The sequence below is a fragment of the Ascaphus truei genome, chromosome 5 (genome assembly GCF_040206685.1).
Source record: "Ascaphus truei isolate aAscTru1 chromosome 5, aAscTru1.hap1, whole genome shotgun sequence".
Classification (NCBI taxonomy): Eukaryota; Metazoa; Chordata; class Amphibia; order Anura; family Ascaphidae; genus Ascaphus; species Ascaphus truei.
Genome location: NC_134487.1, coordinates 38482990 through 38502489, shown reverse-complemented (window position 1 = coordinate 38502489; position 19500 = coordinate 38482990). Strand labels below are relative to the sequence as shown.

At 43.7% G+C, this 19500-nt stretch overlaps 1 long non-coding RNA gene across 2 annotated transcripts; it reads right to left on the bottom strand.

The window, feature by feature from the left end:
- Positions 1-1153: 1153 nt before the first annotated feature.
- Positions 1154-18717, bottom strand: LOC142494937 (uncharacterized). 2 transcript variants are annotated; one of them, XR_012801622.1, is made up of 3 exons: positions 18042-18717; positions 17492-17619; positions 1154-1548 (listed from the first exon to the last, which is right to left on the bottom strand). It is a non-coding gene; the product is annotated as an uncharacterized LOC142494937 (long non-coding RNA). The 2 variants fall into 2 exon arrangements; XR_012801623.1 differs by lacking the exon at positions 1154-1548 and adding an exon at positions 14197-14580.
- Positions 18718-19500: the final 783 nt, after the last annotated feature.

Here is a 19500-nt window from a genome sequence, read left to right as displayed (position 1 = left end):
CCCTTCTTGCCTTTTGATCTTCTCCCCCCCCCTTCTTGCCTTTTGCTCTTCTCCTCCCCTCCCTTCTGCCTTTTGCTCTTCTCCTCCCCTCCCTCCCCTGCCTTTTGCTCTTCTCTCCCCCCCCTTCTTGCCTTTTGCTCTTCTCTCCCCCCCCCCTTCTTGCCTTTTGCTCTTCTCCCCCCCCCCTTCTTGCCTTTTGCTCTTCTCCCCCCCCCCCCCTTCTTGCCTTTTGCTCTTCTCTCCCCCCCCCTTCTTGCCTTTTGCTCTTCTCCCCCCCCTTCTTGCCTTTTGCTCTTCCCCTCCCTCCCCTGCCTTTTGCTCTTCTCCTCCCCTCCCTCCCCTGCCTTTTGCTCTTCTCCTCCCCTCCCTCCCCTGCCTTTTGCTCTTCTCTCCCCCCCCCTCCCCTGCCTTTTGCTCCTCTCCCCCCCCCCTCCCCTGCCTTTTGCTCTTCTCCCCCCCCCCCTCCCCTGCCTTTTGCTCTTCTCTCCCCCACCCCCTCCCCTGCCTTTTGCTCTTCTCTCCCCCACCCCCTCCCCTGCCTTTTGCTCTTCTCTCCCCCACCCCCTCCCCTGCCTTTTGCTCTTCTCTCCCCCACCCCCTCCCCTGCCTTTTGCTCTTCTCTCCCCCACCCCCTCCCCTGCCTTTTGCTCTTCTCTCCCCCACCCCCTCCCCTGCCTTTTGCTCTTCTCTCCCCCCCCCCTCCCCTGCCTTTTGCTCTTCTCTCCCCCCCCCCCCCTCCCCTGCCTTTTGCTCTTCTCTCCCCCCCCCCCCCCTCCCCTGCCTTTTGCTCTTCTCTCCCCCCCCCCCCCTGCCTTTTGCTCTTCTCTCCCCCCCCCCCCCCCTCCCCTGCCTTTTGCTGAGCCGGAGCAACTACCGGCACCTACTTCGGAGGTAAGTATCTCTCTGGAAGTACAGGGCTTTAATTCTGTCTTTAAAAAAAGAAACTTTACATTTGCCAGCTTGGATTACTCTTTTAAGAGAAACATCCTTGTGCCAGCTGCCAGTAAGAGCATGTTATGAGCTGGTTTATTTCACTGTTCTCGCTGGGAATTAAAGGGGGTTTCCCTGGAAATTCATAGACCAAACCCTAAAGATGAAGTGCCACATGATTCACAAAGATTTCATTTTTTTTGATGCAATATAAAGGGCTCTCTTAGACAAATGTAAAAAAAATATTTTCTTTGAGAATCACATTTTATATGCAGGGACCTTTTTAAAGTCATCTGTATTTGAACATTTCATTCACCCCTGGTCTGTCTGTAACCTGACGAAAGATTTAGCAGGGTGCCACATTCAACATTTTGTGGAGGTTGGTTACCAAAGCAATATCTGTAAAATTACAACTGTTTAGTTTTAGTGTTGCTCTAGGAGCGCTGGGAGACGGTTGAGGACGGCTGCTGTTTTTGCTGTAGGGCACTGATAATGTTGGGTGTCTTTTATTTTCATAGAAGTTGGAAATATGTAGTCATACTTGTTGCTTTCTATTACAGCATTTTATTTTCAGGCGGGGACAGTCTCGGCAATGTTGTATGGTGTTTAGTCACACAGCTGAAAGTAAGGAAATAACAGTGAGTCAGTCCATGATCTCAATCTTGTTTGAGCATTTCCGCCATTTTCGGACAACCTAGGTATTTTTTGTAATTTTGTGGAGCTGCATTAATAAGAAAAATGTGGCATGGTACTGGTTTCAGTGGTTTAGCTACATAATCTAAAGTACAGGAATTTAACATTTATAATCGGGTATATGTGGGAAGTTTTGTAGGTTGATATATAGATATATATGATATACATCGATCTAGATATAAATATATGCTATTTGCAGGGGTGCTCAACTCCAGTCCTCAAGACCCACCCAACAGGTCAGGTTTTAAGGATATCCCTGCTTTAGCACAGGTCGCTCAGTCGATGATTTAGCCACCTGTGCTGAAGCAGGGATATACTTAAAACCTGATCTGTTGGGGTAGGCTCTATTTTACAGATTGCTTTCAAACACCTTAAACATGTTCTAGTCTCGTGCACACTTCTTTGTAAACTCATTTTGTTAGACCATATGCAACCAGGTCTTCGTACTGGTCACCCCACTGAATCCATTTTGGTCAAAAGTACCACAATGATCTAACAACTTTTGATACTGTTAACTACCCTTTTCATAATCTTAAAGCTTCTCTGTATACCTACAAAAGCCCCCTCTTGCCTTTCTAACCACTCCTTTTAGAAGTCTCTGGATCGGATCTGTCCATATGCCATGGGGCTTTGCTTTGGGACCTGTCCTCAGTATGTTCTCTTGGGGAAACCTAATTAACCCCTTTTGGCTTCTAATACTCTTCTTCCCAGATGATGCACAAACATACAAATCCATCCCAAATCTGCATTGAAGCAAATGCATTGCTGCCCCCTCTCACTGAAGTAACTACAACTATAAACATACATTCTTTTTTTTTTGTTTATAAAGCTATTTTGCACATCTTAAACAATAAAACTATAGAAATCTAAAAACTTTGGCATGTATATTTCACAGGTAAAAACTAAAACAAACAAATAATGATTTAAATATTACAGCTCTATTATGCTACAATGAGGATGGATAAGGAGCTGTTGTAATAAGGCTGATTTTTGTAAGTATTTTCTTTGGCAACACTGGTAAAAAATAAAAAAACACTGGCTGGCTTTGCAGGAAATATGCTACCAGGAAGAACGGCTAATATTGGTTTAAGAAAACACTTTCCAAACAAAATGAAATGTGAGATTATTGCAAAATACTTCTATAATCTGTTCTGGTTTTTTTTTTATTGGGAAGTATTGTTGCATATTCCTGTTTACTTAAGAAAATACATACAAAACGCTGTGGGGTTTTTTTTTTTGTTTTTTTTTTGGTACATGCCATTGGCATGCCTGTATTTTGCAGACTAACCATAGTTTTCGGGAAAGGTCCTATTCATTCCTAGCATCACTTGCAGAAAGCTTCGGACTCCTCTCCCTTTTAGAATTCAGAATGATGTTGCTCTGTTTATTTTTAGAGTCCCAGCCACATGCGTTACAGGAGAGGCATGCTGACCATTTTATATACAGTGCACTCCGTACCAACTACGGCTTTTTAAAAGCATCACGCATCGGAATCATAGTATCTCATGTTACAGTAATTTGGACCGTGTTGTAAAACATTTGTTAGAGGATCAATACCTGTGCCCTTTTCCCATTTTTAAGCTGCCCCATAGAGAATATTTTTACATAATTATTTCTTTATAAATGAAAATTTGTGCAAAAAGACTTGGATGAAAAGTGCAGTTTTAAATACAATATATACTTGTGAGCAATTCTGGCACAAATAAGATGAATTTACAGCTGGCTGGTCAAAACTAGGATAGTCCGTACCTAATGATGTTTTTTTTTATTATTATTATTATTATGTAATTGTTTACATTTTGTTTTAAGGATTTTTGACACGTCCTCTTTTCTAGAATATTAAGTGCAGTATATAGCTTATCTAACAATATCTCTCGTTACAACTGAATATCTCCAGCGTAGATAATCTTGTATTTATAATCTTCTATTGGTTTGTTTGTTTTTATGTAGAACTGCCGAAGTTTTACTCTATCCGGCTGTGTATTTTTTTTTTTTCCCCTTCATATGTTTTTTATTTTCCATTACATTTGACTGATACTAATCGGATTATTTCTCACCAACATGCTGCTGCTTCTTTTAAAGAAACTAGGCAGATAATTGAAGTTAAGAAAAAATATAGGAATATCCTGCAGTTGAAGCCCCGTAAGCAAGCCTGTCATGCACGTAAGCAAGCCTGTCATGCACGTAAGCAAGCCAGCCTGTCATGCATGGCAACAGTAACTACTGAGGGGTAGTTAATAGAGTCCGAGTTGAAGCAGAGACCAAGAAATGCATTGCAGGTTTTAAACACCACCTACAGTGAAGGTGTGCAACTTGGTTTGTATGCTCTTCAGGGCAGGTGTTCCTTTTCCTAATGTTTACGTTTATGCCTGAAGCACTTATTCCTACTATGTCTCCTATTATGTCATGTGTATCACTGCTGTAACGTTTACATGGATGACGCTATACAAATAAAGATTACATACAAAGAGTAAATATTGTATTGTCTTATAGGCAAGTGGGAATGTTAAGGGTGTTCTTGTTGTAAATCACTTTTGATCTACTGCATAAGAAGGCAACACAATAAGTTTTATCCGGCACATGTTTGTTTGTCAGAGAATGCATGGCTGAATAGATGTAAGGATATTGTAAATTAATTAAACCATGGCAATTCACTTGCACATTTTGCATGATCATGCTTTATTAGTCAAATATAAAAACTCGGGAATGTAATGAGAAACAAAAGGGGAAAAGTGAATATGATGGGTGGAAACTAAGGGAGGGGGTGGGAAGAAGAAATGCAGTTACCATTACATGCCCCCTGGTGTTTAAATGTCAAAACATGTATTACAAACTATTTTGGAATCCTGGTGCAGGGGTTCTCAAACTTTTCCATATTGTGGACCACTTCAATGTACATAATTCTTTGGAGGACCAGCATACTTGATATTTGGGTTATTAATATATTTTTACACATTTCAGGAATACTGGATCTGTATGTAAAATAAATAAACCTTTTACTAACGAGACAATTCAGACTATCCTCAAGTAACCGCGACCAACTCGTCAGCATTCCGCTGCTTCTCCAAAGTTAATTTAGGGGGTTTGGGACGGGGTAGCGTTTGTATTAGGGGATTTTAGGGTAAGGTTAGAGGCTGGCCTTGTTAGGAAAGCGGCTGAAGCTAGAGGTCCCGGCGACGAGGTGAGGTAGCTCTAAACGCTGCTGGAGATTTGGAGGCGGCAAAACGGCCACGACCAAATGTCCTTGACCACAATTCATCCATTGGTTATCACTCCATTGTCATCAAAGGTTTAGTTATACTTTTCAAAGTATTGGGCACTCAATATGAAGACGTAGTTCAGGTTATTCTGTAACAGATACTTTCTGATCAATAGGATTTAGCAGTTTGTGAAATTAGGTTTAAATACCTCAATTCGAGCCCAAGTACCCAAAGTGAATCATAGTGAACCCCAAGTTACCTATGAGGAAGGCAGGTGGCCCATAGCAGAGGCGCCTGAATCGCACCAAACGGGCCCCCTCTAACAGCATAAAATGGGAAGGGGTTTGTTTTCCCACCTTTCCCAAACGAACCAGATGCAGCGAGTCTGATACACCTAGTAGAAACGCATAGTTTGCCGTTTAAAAAAAAAAAGAAAATAGCCAAATGCCGAGGGGAGTAATGCTCCTCCACATACAGAGCCAATGGGAAGCGCGAGGTGTCTACTACATGTTCTCATTCAGCCTATTGGTGCAATTTACAATGTCATCCCAGAATATATTTTCATCTATATGTTGTATGTACACAGCAATTTTTTTATATACTATTGGTAAACCAGTTTTTTTCATTTGGAACTTGGATTCTTAAATTAATTTCACGAACAGGTTTTGCGTGCAACACAAGAAGGGTTCTTTTCTTTGCTATCCTGTATAATTTTATCCCTGCATTTGCCCCGTACCACATCCTATTTCTAGGCTTTAGTTTTTCTCCCCTCACCCCCCCCCCCCCCCTGTTTATAATCCAGACAGGCCAAACGCCAAAATAATATATATATTATTTTTAGTTTAATTATGCACAACCACTCAAATAAACATCACTTTTCAATGTCTACCATCATAAAGGTGCAATCTTTGTAGCTGGCCAAAAAATGACTTGTAAACAATTGAACCATGTAATTAAACAAATCCAACTGGTAAAAACAAGTATGTATTTTTGTTTCTCTAGCAAAAATACCACACTTAAGCACATTCACATGTCTCAGACAAGTCTGGAAACCTGTCGTCCCCCATTATCTCTCTTAGCATAAAGTGCTTCCACTGCAGCCAGGGATTCTGGGTAATGACATGCAAACTAGCACTTGGTGTGCCACCTTTTTGTTTCTCTAGAAACAAAATTGTATTTCTTGGGGTCCTCTGAATGGAGATGTTTGTCAACCCATTCTGTTCTTACCAGAGAACCAGTAAAGATAAAGGAAGGCGGGCTCTGACTGTGCAAACCGTTGTTGAACACACGGACTATAAACAAAAAGGAGGAGCCTGAGTAAATCCAACACCTCCCAAATCTTAGCTCCCCATGTTTACAAACTCATTTTAAAAAGCTAATATATACTTTAACCGTGCTGGGTTTTTGGTGGGGAAAAAAGGATCAATCGCCTAGTAACAGCTTAAACATGTTACTACCCCGATCTACAAATTACCAAAAAGGTCCCGTTTATAATGGAGACCCGTCGCCAATTATTTGGCAAATGGTCCCTTTGAATACTTGCTCAAAAGGAAGATATCCTATAGGCTACCCAAATAGACAGACACATCTCTCATCGTAGAATTTTAAAGAGCTGTCAGGTCTCAAGTGTGGTCGCACTTAAATATAACAACAACAAAAAAGAGCGAGGGGCAGCAGAGTAACACTCCTGATTTGTACTTTTTTTATTGTATTTTCCAGAACTCATTTGCAATGAAAAATAAGTTGCCTTTATTTCAAAGGAGCAGCGAGGTGATGACCAAACCGCTCAACCTATTATTAACAATTCTCTATTGTCTGTTAACGTGCAGAAGAAAACAGGCTGCATATAGGGAAATATTGCATGCATGTGTACAGATATGATCCCCTAGAGCAGAGGTAGGCAACCTGCGGCTCTCTGCAGGTTGCAGACCCCCAGCTGCTGCCTCTCCCTCACTATCCTGGTGGTGGCTGCGGGTGGGCCCGGCCGGCGCTGGTCGGGTCTCTTGTTGCCGCCGAGCCCTGACGTCTCCCCATCTGCTAGCCTGCGCCTCTCCTGTACTGTCCAACGCGCCAGGCTCTCATGCCGGTGCGTGTCGCAACTTCTAGCGTGGGACAGTACAGGAGTTTAGGCAGCAGCTGGGGGGCGGCCACCTCCCGCAGGACAGCGAGGGAGAGATGCCCAAAGTAATTGTGTATTTGGAGGGGCCATGTAGGTGCTTTTTGGGGGGGTAGTCTGTATGTATGTATTTGTAAATGACACTATTTTGCACAGAAAAACAATGAAAAAAAACTAAATAATGGGACGTATTGTGAGATGTATTTTATTCCCCCACAAATTTTGTCATGTTAATGCTTATACAGTATATACCTATTAGTGTGTACTGTATATGTATGTTTGTGGGGGGTGTAATATTCATGCATGTGTTGCGGTTCTCTGAATATTTTGGAGAAAGAACATTTTTATAAAATGGCTGCCCTAGAGGGTCAAAAAAGGTCCCTAATAATTGCACTTGCTGTAGAAGATAAGGGTCGGACTGTATAAGTCAATGAGATGTATTATCTCATACATATGTGGTTGTCATAAGTGACCATATGATGAAGGCTATACTCTGGAACATCCGCATGGAACAAAGAAAACAATAACATTTTATTATAATATTATATATTATACACACGTGAAATTTATTTACAGTATAAATATTTAAAATTCCCAAAGTTGGGGTGGCGACGAAACAATGCACTTGAATATGTGCAATGTGAGTAGCATATATCTAAAGATATTTGCATAATAGCAAACACCCACTGAGGTCTAGGTGTGTATTTGTATAGTGTGACAGAAACCAGGGGTTGGTAATAAACTCCATATACAGGGCTCCCAGGATACTGAACAGTTTCTGTCCTGTCTAAGCTGAACAGGGCAGCCTCGTGGTACAGGCACTCCATTCCACAGTTTGTCTGCTGCCTGTTTTCTGTCACCTGTCATGCTGATTAGAGTTCAGGTATATAAGACCTGTTTCCTGTTTCCTCTGGGCCCCGCCTAAGAGCCTGGAAGGCTGCTGAACTGCAGAGGGGTGAGAAAGCCTCTTTCCCAAATCGCTTTATTCATTCTGTTAGTTTGTCTAAAGACTGCAAAGGTACTTATTTTGTTGGTGGAAGTGGACAAGCCACTTCCAACTCTGAGTTAGGGACATCTAAGTTTAAGTTATCGCTCAGACGAGCAGCTTTTTGTTTGGCTTTGTTTTCTGTTTAAACTGTGGCAGTCTCAGTGCCTGGGACTGAATAAACCAGGCATAGCCTGTTTAAAGGAACAGTACGTGACGTCTCATCATTTAACCTACCCTAAAAGACAGTGTTCTAACAGTCCCGGACAGACGGCGGAGCCCCGGAGTAAGCCGTTTGTCACATATGGTGGAGAATGCGGGCAGAACACTAAAAGGTCTGGGGGTTAAAGAACTTTAAAAAAAAAAAAAAAAAAAAAAAAAGGTTTTTTTTCTCTCTCTCCAAACAAGATGGAAGACGTGGTGAGTGCGCTGGTACGCAATGTCGCTGTCCAGAGAGACGCGAATGAAGCCCTGCAACAGGCGAATGCAAACCAGCAAGAGACAAACCGCTTGCTGAAAGAGGAGCAACAGCGGTTCGCTCAGGGCTTACAGCAGGAACTCGAGATCCTGAGGGAGACTATCAGTAACCTTCCACTGGCAGCGGAAGCCCCAGTTCCGAAAATGACCAGGGCAAGCCACTACCGTCAGAAGATGGGACCCTCGGATGATGTGGAAGCCTATCTTCTCACGTTTGAACGCACGGCACAGAGAGAGGGATGGCCAGAAGCTGAGTGGGCTGGTCTAATCGCACCCTTCCTAAGCGGCGAACCCCAGAAGGCTTACTTTGATCTAGAGCCAGCCGAAGCTAACGTCTATGCAAAATTGAAGTTCGAGATCCTCGCCCGCCTCGGCGTAACCACGGCTGTTCGCGCCCAAAGGTTTCACGCATGGTCCTTCACGATGGATAAAGCCACCCGAAGCCAGATGTATGACCTCATCCACCTCGCCCGGAAGTGGCTACAACCCGAGATCAACTCAGCAAGCCACATCGTGGAACGGTTGGTCATGGACCAGTTCTTGAGGAAACTTCCCGCTGCCTTACGCCATTGGGTCAGTCGGAGTGACCCCCACAATGCGGATGAGCTTGTGGCCCTCGTAGAAAGGTACAATGCAGCAGGAGAGCACCCGCAACCCACAGTCGTGGAGCAACCCCACTACCCGAGGTTCCAGGACTCTTCCAGAGACGGTAAAAGGGTACCGGGGTTAAGGGGAGCTGAAGAGCGGCGACCACCTTCACGCAGCACCAGCAACAGTGGTTCGCACACTAAGGGCAATAGCCAACATGGGGAGCCGGGAAAAGGCTCTAAGTGGGACACAGACTATGTACCTAAATGTGTAAATTGTCATGAGAGGGGCCACACAGCAAAAATCTGCCCACTAAATGATGAGCCCATGCAATGCAACAGCGTGGAACCTTATTCGCTGTTGTCCCAATGTATGGGCCCTAGCCCTGAGGACCCCTTGAATAACCATCTGTGGGCATTTGTAAAGGTTAATGGTAAGAGGGTTCGGGCACTTCTTGACTCTGGGAGTATGGTCACACTAGTGTCCGAATACCTATTGCCCATTAAGAAGAAACAGGTAAACAGTTCACAAAGAGTGGCAATTTGTTGTATACATGGGGATAATCATGAATATTCCACTGTTGATGTTTTTTTTGAAACAGAATTTGGTTCTTTAGATTTCAAGGTGGGTGTTGTACCCAAACTGGCACATGATGTGTTAATAGGGACCGACTTTCCCCATTTTCTAAAAATGTGGTCCCCAGCTCAGAATAGCGCCCAGAGTTCAATAGCAGACCATAACGAAGTGTTAGAAGAAACAAATCCTTTCCCTTTTTCAGAAATGGAGGTTGACGAGGGCCCAAATAAGAAAGGGGAAAAGGAGGAGTGCTGTGAAATTCCCTTCCCCATCACTACTTTGGTAGGGAATACCCCAAATCAAGATGTTGATCAGGCACTTACCACCCCAGTACAGGATAAGACCCTCGCTGACCTAGAGGTCAGTCCTGGGAGTTTTAAGAAGGCCCAGTGGGAGGACCCCACATTAGCGGTAGCAAGGGGAAATATACGGGACCAGAATAGTACTCATGGCCAACCAGATAGGTCACTTGCTTACCCCTACTTCGAGGTAGAGAACGACCTAGTATATCGGGTTGATAAAAGAAAATCAGTTACAACTAAACAATTGTTGGTACCACGGACATTCCGTAACGTAGTATTACACCTCGCACATAGTCATCCATTGGGGGGACACCTAGGGGTGGAAAAGACAAAAGAAAAGGTTCTCCGAAGCTTTTATTGGCCTGGGGTTCTGGCAGAAATTACAAACTATTGTTCCTCATGCCCAGAATGTCAGATCACCGCCCCGTTCAAAGCATACCGCAGCCCATTGGTACCCCTTCCCATAATAGAGGTACCATTTGACCGGATTGCTATGGATCTAGTAGGACCCCTAATAAAGTCTGCTAGGGGACATCAGCATATATTGGTAATATTAGATTATGCTACCCGATATCCGGAGGCAGTTCCCCTACGTAGCACCTCTGCTAAAAACATAGCAAAAGAGTTAGTACTTCTGTTTTCCCGGGTCGGAATTCCTAAAGAGATCTTATCTGACCAGGGAACACCATTTATGTCCCAAGTAACAAAAGAGCTATGTAAACTCCTAAAAATCAAGCATCTCAGAACCTCAGTCTATCATCCACAAACAGATGGTTTAGTGGAAAGGTTCAATAAAACCTTAAAGAGCATGTTACGCCGGGCGGTCGATAAGGATGGGAAAAACTGGGACTGTTTGTTACCATACCTGTTATTTGCCATTAGGGAAGTTCCCCAGTCATCCACAGGCTTCTCCCCGTTTGAACTATTGTATGGCCGACATCCAAGGGGCTTACTGGATATAGCCAAAGAAACTTGGGAACACGAGGTTACCCCTTACAGAAGTGTAATAGAGCATGTTGCCCAAATGCAGGACCGCATTGCTGCAGTCCTACCCATAGTGAGGGAACACATGGAGAAAGCTCAAGAAGCACAAAGGAATACGTATAATAAGGGTGCTAGGGTCAGAATTTTTTTTCCAGGTGATAGGGTACTAGTTCTGGTTCCCACCGTGGAGAGTAAATTCCTTGCTAAATGGCATGGGCCATATGAGGTCTTGGAAAGAGTGGGAGAAGTAAATTATAGGGTAAGGCAGCCAGGTAGGAGGAAACCTGAGCAAATTTACCATATAAACCTACTCAAGCCCTGGAAAGATAGAGAGGTCTTGTTAACCCTAGTACCCCCAGGTCCGTCAGAGAATCAAGAAACTGACCCAGAGGTTAGCATAGCTGAAACACTGTCCGTGCATCAGAAACGAGAGGTCCAGAGTTTAGTGAGAAGGAACAAAGAAATCTTCTCTACACAGCCAGGTAAAACTAACGTAATTAAACATGACATAGTCTCTGAACCGGGGGTCCGAGTTAACCTTAAACCGTACCGAATCCCAGAGGCCAAGAGAGAGGCTATAAGTTTAGAGGTTAAAAAAATGCTAAAACTAGGCGTAATTGAGGAATCCCAAAGTGGGTGGAACAGCCCTATAGTTTTAGTCCCAAAGCCAGACGGTACAACAAGGTTTTGTAATGACTACCGGAAACTAAACGCGGTGTCAAAATTTGATACTTATCCTATGCCCAGGGTGGATGAACTTGTAGAGAGACTGGGCAAAGCCCGATATCTCACAACCCTAGACCTAACAAAAGGGTACTGGCAGGTTCCCCTCACAGAAAGGGCAAAAGAAAAAACAGCCTTCTCAACCCCAGACGGCCTCTTTCAATATAAGGTGCTGCCTTTTGGCTTACATGGAGCTCCCGCCACATTCCAAAGAATGATGGATAAAATTTTAAAACCACATGTTCGGTACGCTGCCGCCTACCTGGATGATGTGGTAATCCATAGTGAAGATTGGCAGTCCCACCTTCCAAAGGTCCAAGCTGTGCTCGACGCAGTTCGGTCTGCTGGACTAACTGCTAACCCCGCTAAATGCACTATTGGTCTGGAGGAGGCCAAGTATCTGGGGTATTCTATTGGTAGAGGGTTACTCAAACCACAAACACTCAAAGTAGAGGCGATACAAAATTGGCCAAGGCCAGTCACAAAAAAACAAGTAAGGACCTTTTTGGGGTTAATTGGCTACTATAGGAGGTTTATTCCCAATTTTGCAACTAAGGCAACCCCACTAACCGACCTCACAAAAGCAAGAGGACCGCTAATGGTAAAGTGGTCCCCCGAAGCCGAACAGGCCTTTAGAAGCCTGAAAGAAGCTCTCTGTGCCCAACCAGTGTTGGTCACACCTGACTTCTCCAAAGAGTTCGTAGTCCAAACCGACGCATCTGAGGTAGGGCTGGGGGCGGTACTCTCCCAGGAGTCTCAAGGGGAGGAGCACCCCATCCTTTATTTAAGTAGGAAACTAAATCCCCAGGAGAAAAATTACTCCATAGTCGAGAAAGAGTGTCTCGCAATAAAGTGGGCTGTAGAGACACTCAAGTACTATCTGTTGGGGAGAAAGTTCCGATTGGTCACAGATCATGCACCCCTTACCTGGATGTGTCAAAATAGGGAGAAGAACGCTAGGGTGACCAGGTGGTTCCTAAGCCTACAGCCCTTTAAATTTTCTGTGGAACACAGGTCGGGGCACAAACATGGCAATGCCGACGGGTTGTCAAGGATGCACTCCCTAATATCCATGGTCGCTCACCCCTCGAGGTCTGAGCTGGGGGGGAGGATATGTGACAGAAACCAGGGGTTGGTAATAAACTCCATATACAGGGCTCCCAGGATACTGAACAGTTTCTGTCCTGTCTAAGCTGAACAGGGCAGCCTCGTGGTACAGGCACTCCATTCCACAGTTTGTCTGCTGCCTGTTTTCTGTCACCTGTCATGCTGATTAGAGTTCAGGTATATAAGACCTGTTTCCTGTTTCCTCTGGGCCCCGCCCAAGAGCCTGGAAGGCTGCTGAACTGCAGAGGGGTGAGAAAGCCTCTTTCCCAAATCGCTTTATTCATTCTGTTAGTTTGTCTAAAGACTGCAAAGGTACTTATTTTGTTGGTGGAAGTGGACAAGCCACTTCCAACTCTGAGTTAGGGACATCTAAGTTTAAGTTATCGCTCAGACGAGCAGCTTTTTGTTTGGCTTTGTTTTCTGTTTAAACTGTGGCAGTCTCAGTGCCTGGGACTGAATAAACCAGGCATAGCCTGTTTAAAGGAACAGTACGTGACGTCTCATCATTTAACCTACCCTAAAAGACAGTGTTCTAACAGTCCCGGACAGACGGCGGAGCCCCGGAGTAAGCCGTTTGTCACAATAGATACAGTAACGCTATATAGTATACGCTGTATCAAACCATGAATGCGTACTTGAAACAAGTGCCTGTAAAGATACACTTACCATGAATTAATGTGATCTAACGAGTAGGTGTATAAGTATACACAATGTAGACACTATCTCTTGGTCTCTCTAGGTGCTGTGTTTGCTACATTGTATCATACTCAGTGGTTACTACAGGATAGCACTTGGAATAATGCCCCAGGTGTGGGATGTATTTCTCCTAGCACACTTGGCCAAGATGTATGGAGTATGTACAGTAGACTATTTGCAGCGATATCATACAATAATGTTTCGACTCGGTCAATATAATAAGCATCAAACCATATTATGCAGAGACCACTATTTTAGTAGGCATCTATCTAGTATCACACATGGAGAATACCGCTATCAGTTTAACGGAATAATGTAGGAATGTAAATGATGCTCTCATATGGTAAACATGTAGTGGGAGCTTATGTCTAAACTGCAGGCATACAATGTCTATGGTATAAATACTCTAGTAAATAGATACTTCTTGCTAGAAGTAATAGTCACGGTGGACTATTGAAAATAATGAAACACCATAATACAAGCCGTGTTGGTACTGTAGATCCACACCGACCGACCACCGTCACCCCCGTGACATCAATAAAAACCGACACGTGACACAGGTCCGCTTAATCAGGGATTTCGGAGGATTTTAAATATTTACACAAAATAAATTTCACTTGTGTGTAACTTTTGATGTAATAACATGTTATTGTTTTCTTGGTTCCATGTGGACCTCCTTTGGATGTTGCAGACTATTACCATCATCATATGGTCACTTATGACCTCACATATGTATGAGATAATACATCTCATTGACGTATATAGTCCTACCCTTATCTTCCACAGTGAGTGCAATTATTAGGGACCTTTTTTTGACCCCCTAAGGGATCATATCTGTACACATTATTTCAAAGGAACAGGTCAAGCATCAGAAAAAGAAGTTTCAGGACCACAATTGGCTTTTCATCAGGTGTTTAACAAGGTGACAACAGTGCAGCTTAAATATATATCGGTGGCGTCCTGCGATAAAACCGGAACATAATTCTATTTCTGGAGTCCTGTAGTGGGGCAACCGCTGGAGGTCTCAACAAGCACACCGACATCTCCAACGTATCTGGAGGAATATATACGTGATGACCCAGAAATGTGGAAACCCCCACCACGTCCTAGCCGACAACATGTATACATTTATTGAATACTAGCCTGACAAAAAGAGATCACTTGTAGGTGCAGATGAATTGGGGATCAGGTCGGCGATGTGCACTGAAATAAGATGGAAAAATTAAATGTTGTCTTAATAACTTTTCTGAACTTACCTGACATACGTGTAAGACAAAAATTGTGTAAGAGACATAAAAGGTTATGAAAGAAATAGAAAATAGTTGGTGCTACCCCTTCTTCCTTTTCAAAATCCTTATGACGTTTGTGTTTGACATAAATGCTGTTGCAAATGTTCTGATTTTGTCGACAATTGTAATGTACGTTTAAATATACACGCAAGTTTTTGTATGGCATGTTTTATGTGAAGATGTCTAACAAAATAAATGTAAAAGGAGAAGGAGCACAGTGAGTAAAGACACTGACTGGCACTGAGTTTGAAACAGGGTTTAATTCCCGGTGTCGGCTCCTTGTGACCTTGGGCAAGTCCCTTTATCTCCCTGTGCCTCAGGCGCCAAAAAAAAATAGATTGTAAGCTCTAGGGGCCAGGCACTGTATCTGCAAAATGTCTCTAAAGCGCTACATAAAACTAGCAGCGCTATCGAAGAACAAAAAAATATTATAATTATTATTAAAAAAAACTCAAACATTTATACAAAAAAAAGTCGGTACCGTTAGTATAGTTTGGTCCCAGGCCGGATGGCCCCAATGAGGTATATTTTCTTCAATTGTTACACGTAACTGAGATGCCTCAAGTTACTAGCAAGAGCTTGGACGCAATTTCATATAATTGGTCGCTTCATCCTGGGTTATGGTCTACTACAGTATCTTGGAAAAATGATTGGATTTTATGCATTTTTAAGATATTTACATATCAATTTTTAAAGGAGCGTTTCCTCTTGCCATTTTTTGAAGTGAAACTTCTTTAGTGGCACCTAGGCCTGATGGGACAAAACTGGAGAGATGGGAGACGAGATGTGAAACGGAAGTGACGTCACGTAATGGACGCCGCTCCCCCCACACGTCCCCTGTCACGCCGCTGGCGCCGCTCCTAATGGCCACTCCACCCCCCACACGGCTGCTGACATATGCGGCGGCGATAGCCGCTGGCGCCGGTCCTAACGGCCGCCCGCTGCCATGCCGCACATGCGCAGTTGTGATGACGCCACTGACTCATCCAATCACCGCGGGTGGAGTGGGGAGGAGGTGGCACGCAGCCGCTATCTGCCCCCGGCGGGTGCAGGCCCAGCAGCACACTGACCTGGATCTCCTGGTAGTGCTCCTGCAGGTCTTCCCACTCCCGCACACAGTCGCACAGCGCCGGCGCGCTCATGCTGGTTGTGATAGACGAGGCCTCCGCTTTGCCCTCCAGCGGCAGGCAGACAGGCACTTCCTGGTTAGCATGCGCAGCCAATGGGAGCTCTCCCCCCGGTCATGTGGTGCGCAGAGTTTGCGGAGGGCGGGGGTAGTGGGGTGACCCGGCTGGTAGTGACACTGAGTATCTCCCCCTGCCATGCGAGTGGATATGCTCCTGGCAGCGGCGCCGTTCCCCCCACACGCTCCTAACGCCCGCTGACATGACATGAGGCCTACATGCCCACGCAGCACCGCCAGACTGGGCAGGAGGAGGAAGGAAAAGCTCTGGTCCGGTAACGAAGGGAGGGGGGGGTGTTAACTTGTCGCCGGGAGGCTGGCTGCAGCAGGACACACACACACACACACACACACACACACACACACACACTGACCCACACTGACTGGCACAGATACATACACTGACACACACACACACACACACACACACACACTGACTGAGACACATACACACACTGACCCACACACACACACACACTGACTGACACACATACACAGATACACACACATACACTGACTGACACATACACACACTGACTGACACATACACACACTGACTGACACATACACACACTGACTGACACATACACACACTGACTGACACACATACACACACTGACCCACACACACACACTGACTGACACACATACACAGATACACACACATACACTGACTGACACATACACACACTGACTGACACACATACTGACTGACACATTCACACGAGGAATTCACACTTAGTGCAAATAGCTAATACAGGGGATGTGTGCCGAGCACGCGCATTATAAGTCAAATTTATTTGCGTTTTGTCAATGAAATTGTATTTTGATTTTTAATTAAAACATCACCAACACAAATACAATTTCTGTGACAAAAGTCAAAGCAGTTTCACTTACTATGCGCGTGCACAGCACACACAGCTTCTTCTTTTTTAATGCAACGGTTTGTTACATTTATGGCAATACAATTGTCTGAGCTGCAGATAGATCCAGTGTTTAAATAGTGTTTAAACATGACCATATTTTGTTGTGGTCATATTGCGGTTTCACTTGCTTTGCCGTGAAAATCTTTCAGTATGGCCTCATAATAATGTCATTAAGTTGGAGGGAGATTAAAGTAAACATCGTCATGGAACTCTTGAATAAAGCAGTTTTTGTGACTTCCTAAAAACGTGTGTGCTGTATTGCTTTTAAAATGACGAAACAACCTGTGAAATGTAAGAAAATGTTTTTTTATATGGTCAAGTTGCTGTATCTTTAAGTCTACGTTGCAAATAGGACAGCGCCTTTTAAATTGTGCTTTCTGCAAACCCAAAAGTAGGCTCCTTTCTCTAACAGCACCAAGAGCATGCGTCTGTCTGTCTCATGATCAAAGATCATATTGTTCTTTTGAGTTCAGGAAAAGTTGAACATTGCAGAGTGGTACAAAAATACCATTCTCTTGTACAATTTAACCTGAGAATAAAATAATTCCCTTAGTATTTAGATTGTCCTAAATTCAAACACAAGGAATAGTTGTATACTTTGTCACAAACTGCACACCTGTGAGCATAAGACTTGTATGTATGTAACCCCTCCTTGCCCGGCTCCTAAGGAGTGTCACTATGAGGTAGTGTAGATGTGGTGCCACAGACTCTCTTTACCTTCTCGGTGCTGGCATTCAGCTGGATGGTAGTGTAAGCTCACAGGTTGGTAATAAAGGGCGCCAGGAACTTTTATACAAACAGGACAGGCTTTCTCTCTTACATTCTCTTCCCTGAAGTCCATACATCTATACAGGGAGACACACATGGCTTACATCACTCTTGTCTTGTACATAGTCAATGGGGAATATCCATTTGTATAACCTCTATGATCCTGGAGTCATCATCCAGGCACTTTCCTAGAGCTTCTGCGTGAGGCTATACTGCCATCAGAGTTCCTATCTACCCCTCATTAATACAAAACCCCAGCTGTCCTCTTTAGTGACCTGGTGTGCTTACTTCTTCCAAGGCTTGCATTGATGAAACCTTGATATGTGACAGCAATGGAGACCCCATATGTTTGGGAAGCCTACGCAAAGGAAAACTGCCATGCACACTCCTTCAATATATCCTTATGGCCTTGCCATTAGCTAGTGAGTGGCCCTATCTTCCCTGGCTATAAAACAGCATATGTGATCTTACATCATTACACACAGAGTTTCACACTTACTAGACTAGGACTACATGCAGATAGGTTGAGATCCCTCCTCTTTCTCCATGGAGTTCTCTGGGTTTTGATGGGGCACTCCTGTGGTCCTCCTGGGGTCTAAGGTCCAACCCCATATACCCCCATCTTTACAGGTCACCATGGTTACAGGGGAGTGGCTGGGCTCATCACATCTCTCCACCCCTGTTACTGGACAAGATCATGGGTGGACTCCTAGGATAGGGGCGGGGCTTACATGGCAGTTGGCTAAATTGCAACAATACCTTAAAGGTCATTGCCTTGCAACAACTCACCAGACATTAACCCCTTGTATAGCTCTAGTAACACAAAGGGGGGTTACATATATGAAAAGAGTAAATACACACGGCTATGTAGCTGACCCACCTTTTCTCACAGCAAAGTCCCTCAAATTAGTAATATCCCCATTTAATCCATTTCAAATATAACCTTAAAACTCCGCCACCACCAAAGATCTTATCAAGTTCTACTTGTAGAGTCTTTGGTCCCTGTTTACTAAAACAAATATGTTATTCACACAAAATCGATTGTAGCAAAATGTGTCCAAAATATGCCGTCCATCTCTTCAAAGCGTAAAAAATGAAGGTAGTGCTGTAGCGCTAATGCTGAATGTGACTGGTGAAAGTACTGTAATGTAGAAGTGCTAATCATAAACACAATTCCTATCGTGATAAAGCCCTCCAAAGTCGAATCTTTGCAGTTCTACTTGTAGAGTCTTTGGTCCCGGTTTACTAAGACAAATATATAATTAACACAAAAAAATCGATTTTGTAGAAAAATGTGCCCAAGATATGCAGTCAGTCTCTTCAAAGCATTTAATTGTCAATTAGGGCGAAAGCAATACTTATTACATTTTGGATTTAATATACAAAAATAGTACAGTGCTTAGTTACAGAAAAAGAATGTTACAAGAAACATATAGTACAATACATGCAGACACTTTCATAAAATAACAGTAAAAACAAACAGAAACCCCTAACATACATCACTATATAGTAGGTTTCTCAATGGGTCTTGAGATGGAAATATGAGGCTTCACGTGTCATAGCATTAACACTCCCATGGTTAAATTCTAATTTCATAGCCAAAATGCATGGTTTTTATCCTAAAACCCCTCTGCATTGAGAACAGAATAAACCCACCTTCTGGGTGTGTCCTTAAATGAGATATATGAGTTTTCACAGCATTGACACTAGGGTTGCTAGGTGGCTTCTTAAAAAATACTGGACACAATGGTGAAGGATGCAACGCACTCAGTTGGTGGGGAGGTATGTGTCACGGTAACTTATGACAAGATATAATTTAAACCAAATAACTGGGTTGAACTGAACGAGGCTTAGATATAATAAAGTATATTTATTCCTTAGATAGGTGAACACAACAAGATAGTACAATTAACAAACAAGAAGGTAACACTTACTTAGGGGTTGGAATGAAGAAGTAT